The 8831-nt window shown below is 51.3% G+C and overlaps 1 pseudogene; it reads left to right on the top strand.

Annotated features, from left to right (window-relative positions):
* The first annotated feature begins 4461 nt into the window (after nt 1-4461).
* LOC147727174 (uncharacterized) lies at nt 4462-8096 on the top strand (annotated as a pseudogene).
* Nucleotides 8097-8831: the final 735 nt, after the last annotated feature.

The raw sequence follows: 8831 nt of genomic DNA, 5'->3' as shown, positions 1-8831 counted from the left end.
TCTACTTATTTAAGTATTTATGCTATGAATTGTACATTTCCATTCCCTTCTCCCTTCCCCTCCCTTCCCCTCCCTTTCCCTTCTTCTGTTTTCCTTTGAATGACAGATTTTGTTATGATGCGATGCATTTTATTGATGACTGTATTTTTATGATTATTCTTTTTCGCTTCTTTGTATTTTAATGAATTTCTTCACTTTTTTGTATGTCTTTATGTACTGCTCCTTTCTTAAAATTCAATAAAATCTTACTGAACTGGAGACAAGAGCCGTTTGGTAAAACAGGAACAAGTTGGTTTAATTAAAGACTGAGGTTGGGAGAGCCTGGACAGAATATCTCTACTCAAAATCTCTCGATCTGCAATGTTTTGGCCATCCAATTTTACAGTATATACCAATAAAGACACAGATGACTTTCGACCTTGGGGAGAGCTAGTGTGGGCCAGTGTGTATGTGTCCAGATGTCAGATATGAGGAGCATGTGATCACTACATGTGGCATGTGGTTTGCCTGTCGTGTCCTGATTGCTTGAGTGTCTCTATCTACATGTGGTATCTAGCATTGTGGTATTTCTGGGGAACACAATCCTTTGGACAGATGGGTTTTACTGGGGCCTAGTCGGCAGACATTGACATTGCATTGACGGGCATTGACATTGTCGGGCCTGCATATATCATGACATTCATTGACATTGTATTAACCCATCTCAACCCATACATTCCCTTGGCAAAACTATAGCAACAAAATAGCCAGATGAAAACAATGGAAGTGACTTCAGCTCTACAAAATTCCAGTGCAATAACACATACAACACAACCATATGTCAGATAGTGTTATAATAGACGGGAGCCTGCAATTCCTGTATAAAAGCCTGTCTCTTATTTCCTTATTCCTGTTGAGTTCAGATGTTTCGAGTGATGTACCTGCTCAATTGTAGTAAGTTATTACTGTTGAGTTCTGATATCATACAACCTGCTGCTTTAGTCAGCAGGCTGGTTACATGCCCAGTTTTGGGAGCATAATTATAACAGCTGTTAAAAACAAGGAAAACAGGAACTGGGTTTCATGTCATTCATTATGTTTTCCTTAAAGAGAAAAAGTGATCAGCAGAAAGGAGATATTTATTGCAAATTTTTTCGTTTTTTAATGCTAGAGGTCATTACATGTAAAATAGAAACTCTACAGTTTCCTATATACTGTGGGACGCAGGCGTTTTTAAGCTGACTTACATTAAAAGGTTGTAATTTTTTTTGCTAGAATTGCAAACTGCTTTTTGGTGTTTTTAATTTCACAGTGCAGATCTAAAAAAAAGTGTTGTCCTGCAATTATCTTGCAAGAGCGAGATATTAAGGGTTTAAGTGGTTTGCTGAAATGGTGATGGTGTTTCCATGTATTATAAGAAATAAAGTACCATTGGGTGTACATTAAAAGGATGTTGCCAAGTCACCTCAGAGTTTCATGACCTTATGAAGGAACTCAGGGGCATATTACCAACAACTAGCGATATTTATCGCTAAATGGGCTTAGCGAGTTTTTTTTTATTGCCAAGCATCGCCGGATATTATCGCAGAGATAACGTGCTATTAGTAAGGTTTATCTCTAAAGCGATAAAATATCCGGCGATAGCGGCGAAATGCGTGAATATCGCTGAGAATACAGCGATATTCATGCATTAACGCCAATAGGGTCTTAGCCATAATATCCACCTCCCATTGAATATAATGGCTTAGAACTGGTATGAGCAGGCGTTAGCTTTTGGAGATATTCGCATTTAGCGCCAATATTTCCATCGCTACGCCTGCCTTGCCTTGGCGATAGCGATGTTTGCGACTGCTTCCAGTCGCTAACAGGTTGGGTACGCCCACTTTGCATGTCATTAGCGATAAATATCGCTGACATGCAAAGCGGGCCCAAAACCGCTCGCTATCGCCTCAAAGCTGTCGCTAACTGATGTTAGCGACAGCTTTGAGGCGATAGCGAGCGGTTTCCCCCATATTTGTATATGGCATACTTGTGTGGGATATATAGGCTCTTTCCTTTTCACAAACAAATCCATACCCACCCTCCACTCCACAAGGGGGCCTTGGTAGACTTCCAAGATTTTGCTCTAGCTGGTTTAACGATCAGTGTCCTGAGCCCCATTAATGTTCGTTCTCCCCAGAGACTGCCAACACCATCCAGAATTCCCAATAATGGAAATATCGGAGAGTTCTACAATGGCTTACCTAAAATGTCTCACAGTGACAAGAATATCTCTGACAAGAAGTGCGCAACGACGTGGTATCCCCTGACCATGTGATAGAAATCTCTATTACGTTCTGGGTATCTGATGCAGGTGGGTGCAGGCAATTTGTGGGCTTTACATAAGCAGTGAGGTGTTAAGCAAATGTGCTGGAATCGCCAGGAAGTGTGGCATCTTACATGCCTCTCTTTAGTCGTCGCTTTATAGGGTGCCCAGCCATCCATTTCACCATGCTTTCAGGCGCTGGGTCTGGTGGCTTAGTGGACTATGCCAAGCGCGAATATCATGAAGCGCGCCCTTAGGACCCGGGCCCCCCGGGCCACGCCCCCGGTCACGTGATCATGGGCGGCCGGTCGCCAATCGGCACTCGGTCGCCCAAGTACTTCCGGGTCGTCAGGCACACGTAGGTCCGGCTGGGGTGTCGGGGGGCGGAGACCTTTGCCCTATTTAGGGTCAGGAACCAGGGCTTCTGTCTCTCTTTGCCCTCTGCCACCCCAGCTGACGACCTCGCCGGGCGACTCCTTTTTCCACCCCCTACCTTTTAATTTAAACTTAAATTCCCCGACGCTCGCACCTCCCGGGGTCCGGGTTCCTTGTGGCAGCGTGGGCGGCTCGGCGAGGGGAGCCTGGGGAGCGGGGGTTTGTATTTACACAGGAGTCGGGTTAGGTGCGCGGGGCAACAGTGGGGAAATTAATTGGCTGGACAGTTTCCCGCGCAAAAAATTGCATTGTTTGTTAAAGCGGCAGTGGGGAAATTAGTTGTAGCTCTCGGAGGCACAGTTTCCCGCGCAAACCCGCATTGTTGTAGGCACCGGGGCGCACTCAGAGAGCGATGGCCCCCAAGAAGGTCAGCCATAAACGGAAGGGGAAGGATCCCGAAATTGCACAACTCCTAAAACTAGTACTAGCTAAGCTGGGCAATGATCAGGAGAGCGCGAGCGATAGCGATGCCTCGCAGGATGAACCTCAGCAGGAGACCATTAGCGAGCGACCGCGTAGGGAGGGGGTGCCACCAAGGGCTGCTTTCCCCCCCTTAGTGAAGAAGCCCAGAGCTCAGCAAAAGCGTAAAGGGAGTGCATCACGTAAAAAGTCTCATGGCAGGGTAGCTGAGGACGAGAGACCAGTAGGTCCCGTCCCTCCTCCGTTAGAGGAGATACCTGCTACTCCATTAGAAGAGGTGATTCCTACCCCCCTCATACCAGTCATACCACCAATACCTGCAGTAACGCCAGCTGACCCCGTGGGTTCAGCATTGGCAGAGATTAGGGAAGCACTGAAAGCATTGGCCCCAGTAAATCCTCACCAGGCCGTGTTGGGGGTACCAGCACCTCCCCCCCCCCCCCCTCAGCCAGTGGTGGCGGCAGCAGGCGCGCAGGACCCGATGGCTGGGCTTTTAGCATCTTTAGCTAATCTAGTGGGACAGCTAGCACCCCCGGCGGCGGGGCAGACTCCCAGCACAGTGGTAGCAGCCCCGTGGGCATCAGGGCAGACGGTGGAACAGGGGGCGCTGTTAGAAATCCAGAGGCAGTTGGCACTTGTAGTAGAGGCGCGGAGCGCGAAGCCCAGTGGGACTACAGGAGCGACACCAGCCATAGCGGCAATACCTGTGGGAGGTAAGGCATGCGAGGTGGCGGCCAAGGGCGGGGAGGCGGGGATAGTGGCAGGGGTGTGTCACGGGAATGTGTTATCCCAACCTGGAATGTTAGCCACACATGTGTCCACGGAAATGAAAGAAAAAATCTGGAAAGGGGCGTATGTGGATATATTTGCGCTCATCAGACCTACTAGGAGGGACATGGAGTTCAGGGAGAGGGAAGGAAAAGAGGGCGCCTCCAAAGACAGGAGGCCAAGGGTAGAGGAGTCCCTTACTAATTGGCTCTTTGGTTTTCATGTGTACACGACGGTCGTGTTGGAGAAGAGGCCAGAGTTAGCGATTCCATTGGTTTTCTACACAAATAAAATTGTGAAAGCGCATGCGACTCATGGGGGATCAGCATGGTTGGATTATGATAGGGAATTCCGGTGGGCTAAAGAGGAGAACCCGAGTATTGGCTGGGACCAGGTGGAAATAAATGCCTGGCTTGAGAACGTTAATGGTGGGGGGCACCACACCAAGCAGCCATTTCGGACCTCACAGGGTGGCCCAGGGGAAAAGAAAGGGGCTTGCTGGGCATTCAATAGAAAGTCATGCAATTATCCCGCAGGGCAGTGCAAATTCAGACATGCCTGCTCCTATTGTGGTCACTCCTCGCATCCAGAGTCTAAATGTAATAAGAAGTTCAAAGAGCGCGGGGGGGCTGGGAACAAGGAACACAAGCCTCCTCAGCAATAGGCTTCCTTCGCCTGTAGACATAGGGAAATTGATGTATTGGCTCAATCAGTACCCAGATAGGGCAGCAGCCAAGGTTTTGTTTGATGGTTTTTCTGTAGGTTTCCGCATTCCCGCCTTAGGCGTTCCCCCTGTTGACCAATGCAACAATCTCATGTCAGCTAGAATGCACCCAACAATAGTAGCAGCAAAGGTAGAGAAGGAAGTGGCCTTAGGTAGGGTCGCTGGCCCTTTCTCCGCTCCTCCACTGGCAGGTTATGTTTGTTCCCCCCTGGGAGTAGTGCCTAAGAAGGATCCTGGGCAGTTTAGGATGATACACAACCTCTCAGCTCCTAAAGGTTTCTCTGTGAATGACTGCATTGACCCAGCTTTGTGTTCTGTGACTTACTCATCCTTTGATGCCGCTGTGCAGCTGGTGAGGGAACTAGGGCGGGGGGCGATGTTAGCAAAAACTGATATTGAATCTGCCTTCCGTCTGTTGCCAGTACATCCCGAGGATTACAAACTATTGGGTTTCCAGTTTCAGCAGCAATTCTACTTTGATAAGTGCATGCCCATGGGTTGTGCTGTGTCTTGCAAGTATTTTGAGACCTTTAGTTCCATGCTGCAATGGTTTTTTTTCGCACAGGACAGGTTGTGTCAATGTGGTGCATTACCTAGACGATTTCATGGTGATGGGTCCGGCAGAGTCAGGTGAGTGCGCTAGAGCGCTCAAGGATCTGGTGTTGATGTTTCGGGAGTTTGGGGTCCCCCTGGCCCCGGAAAAAACTGTGGGCCCGGCCACGTGCATGTCCTTTCTGGGGATAGAAATTGACACGGTGGCGGGGGAGTGCAGGCTGCCTTTGGACAAAGTTCAGGCCTTTTCCCGAGCGATTGACGCCACCCTGGCGGGACCTAAGGTTACTCTTCACCAGCTCCAGGTACTTGTTGGCCAGCTCAATTTTGCCCTAAGAATCATCCCCATGGGGCGCCCTTTCTCTAGATCCATAGCCAGGTCGATGGGGGGGTTAACGCACAAACACCACCGTGTTAGGCTGAGGGCAGAGGTAAAAGAAGATCTTAGGGTGTGGCGCAGTTTTCTCAGCGATTTCAATGGCAGGGTGGTGTGGCCTGCCCCACCGGTGTCCAGCTCGGAACTCGGCCTGTTTACTGATTCGGCTGACAGCATCGGTTTCGGGGCCATTTTAGGTCCTGCCTGGTGTGGGGCGGAGTTGCCAGCAGAGTGGCACAGGACAGGCCTGACAAAAAACATAGCATTCCTAGAGCTCTTTCCTATAGTTGTAGCTGTGACAATTTGGGCCGACCGCTTCAGAGACAGGGCAGTGGTATTCTGGTCGGACAACATGGCTGTGGTGGAGGCTATTAACAGGCAGGGGGCCTCCTGTGTGCATGTGTTGAGACTGTTGAAACAACTGGTGTTGGTATGCTTGAAGCTGAACTTGACTTTCAAGGCGGCGCATATACCGGGAGTTGACAACAATGCTGCTGATGCTTTGTCTCGTTCCAAGTTGCAGGATTCCCGGAGGTTCCACCCGCAGGCAGAGGAGCGAATGACAGAGTTCCCACCATCACTGTGGACAATTGGTGCCCCGCATTAGCGGGGCTGGTAGGTGCTTCCCTGAACGATCGCACCAGGAAATGTTACCAAAGGCATTTTAATTCCTACAGGTCGTTTGTGGATGAGGCTGGGTTGCCTCAATTGTTTGCTCCAGATGCTATTCATGGGTACCTACAGACGTTAAGGGATCAGGGCAGGGCGGTCTCTTTCGTTAAGGCTAACTTGTCAGCAATAGGCTTCTTTGCAAAACTGGCAGGGGTTCGGGACCCGGGTTGTTCTTTTTTAGTCAGGAAAGCTGTGGCGGGCTGGGCTAGACTAGAGGGACCTAGGCGGGATTCTCGTAGGCCTTTGAACATCCCGACCTTATGTGCTATGGTGGACCTTTTGCCTTTAGTTTGTGATACCCCCTTCGAAGGCATCCTGCTGGGGGCGGCCTTCACTCTAACCTTTTATGGGGCATTCCGGCTGGGTGAAGTGGTGGGGTCCTCTAGAGTTGACCAGGAAGGGGGCCTCCAGCATAGGGACATTTGCCTGTCTTCAAGTAGTTTGGCAGTGACTTTAAGGAGATCTAAGACCGACCAATTGGGCAAAGGGGTCACCATTCGGCTGGGTCCTGCGCCAGGGGTTTCGGCCTGCCCGGTAACCCGGATGAGAGCGTATTTGGCCCTGCGCCCAGTTGGGAGCGGGCAGGCCTTGTTTGTTCATGAGAACGGGGACTGTTTGTCCCAGTTTCAGTTTAAGGCGGTCCTGGGACTGGTGCTAGCGCGATTAGGTCTGGGAGATGCAGGATACTCGTCTCATTCATTTAGGATTGGCGCAGCTACCTTGGCCGCAGGGGCGGGCCTGCAGAGCGATGCGATTAAAAGAGTGGGGCGCTGGTCGTCCGATTGCTATCGCAGATATGTGAGGCCTGAATTGTTGTGATGATGGATCAATGATTGACTGTGACTTGTGCCTGACTTTTCCATTTCTCTCCTCTAACTTAGTATGCCCGCGAAGCTGGTGTGGGTGTTGGGGCACTCGTTTGTGCGTCGCGCTACGGTGCGTTTGCATCAACGGCGAGTGGTGAAACCGGCGGACTTGGGCGGGACGGAATTCCTGTGGCAAGGCGTCGGGGGCATGCAAATTCGTCACCTGAGGCGGCTCGTGGAGGAGTTAAGAGATCAAGAAGGGCACAAGTCCCCAGACTGGATTATCATTCACTTGGGAGGAAATGATATGGTCGATCGTGGTCGCTTAGCAGTCAAAGAGGCGTTGCTGACAGAGTTTGCGTGGTTGGGGAAAATCTTCCCATCGGCCAGGATTGCTTGGTCAGCGATGATACCGCGCAGGACATGGGGCCCCGGGAGTTCGGACAAGGTCCTTGAATGTGTCAGTAAGGCGACTCAACGGGGAGATGGCAAGGTTGTGCTCAGTGAAGGGCCGCTTATGTCATATTCCACATCGGATGATCTCGGGAGAGGCTATGTACCACAACGACGGAGTGCATTTGTCGGACTTGGGCACAGACACATGGCTAAAAGGACTTTGGTCATTTATACAGAGCGCAGGTGGGGAGGGTGGCAGACCTGAGGGCCTTGGCCACCCTTGTGGCGGAAGAGAGACCTGCGATCAGTGACATTGACTAACACAAGGGACTGCCTTACGTACTCCATAGGCCAGCACTGAGGGGGGAGACGGTAAGCTCTTCGCTGGGAAGATGTGACCACCGGCTGGGGAGGCTAGGGCGACAGATCACGAGCCTCCTGGGTCCCTGGGCAGTCCGGTGGTCGGGGAGTGGGCCCTGGAATTGGCGGACAAGGATCAGAGGGTGGGGCCCACTTCTCTTTGACGCAGGCGCGGTGCACCTGGCGTGGTAGGCTCAGTGCGAGATGCGAGCCAGAAGGCCCCTTGGTGCTGGGGGGCGATGAGATAATTTTGCATTTATGATTTTGCATTTATGATTTTGCAGTTATGAAGATGAATATTAAAAGTGTCTGTGATGATGATTATGCATGTTACTTTGCTTTTGTCATGTTTATGATATGTTGAAATGAAACATGGCCTTTTATAACCCACTCAATGCTTTGAGGATTCAATTGTGGGTTGGTGTGTCAACTAGGGGGGGCGGGGCCAAGCTGGGGGGATCCGGGTCCTATGCCAAGCGCGAAAATCATGAAGCGCGCCCTTAGGACCCGGGCCCCCCGGGCCACGCCCCCGGTCACGTGATCATGGGCGGCCGGTCGCCCAATCGGCACTCGGTCGCCCAAGTACTTCCGGGTCGTCAGGCACACGTAGGTCCGGCTGGGGTGTCGGGGGGCAGAGACCTTTGCCCTATTTAGGGTCAGGAACCGTGGCTTCTGTCTCTCTTTGCCCTCTGCCACCCCAGCTGACGACCTCGCCGGGCGACTCCTTTTTCCACCCCCTACCTTTTAATTTAAACTTAAATTCCCACCCACCATCCCTGTTGCTTAGGAGTTGGAGGGGGTGGTTTTTTGGCGGAAGAGAGACCTGCGATCAGTGACATTGACTAACACAAGGGACTGCCTTACGTACTCCATAGGCCAGCACTGAGGGGGGAGACGGTAAGCTCTTCGCTGGGAAGATGTGACCACCGGCTGGGGAGGCTAGGGCGACAGATCACGAGCCTCCTGGGTCCCTGGGCAGTCCGGTGGTCGGGGAGTGGGCCCTGGAATTGGCGGACAAGGATCAGAGGGTGGGGCCCA

This window comes from Lissotriton vulgaris, chromosome 3_1 (genome assembly GCF_964263255.1).
Source record: "Lissotriton vulgaris chromosome 3_1, aLisVul1.2, whole genome shotgun sequence".
Lineage (NCBI taxonomy): Eukaryota > Metazoa > Chordata > Amphibia > Caudata > Salamandridae > Lissotriton > Lissotriton vulgaris.
This window is presented reverse-complemented; position numbering and strand designations above follow the sequence as displayed.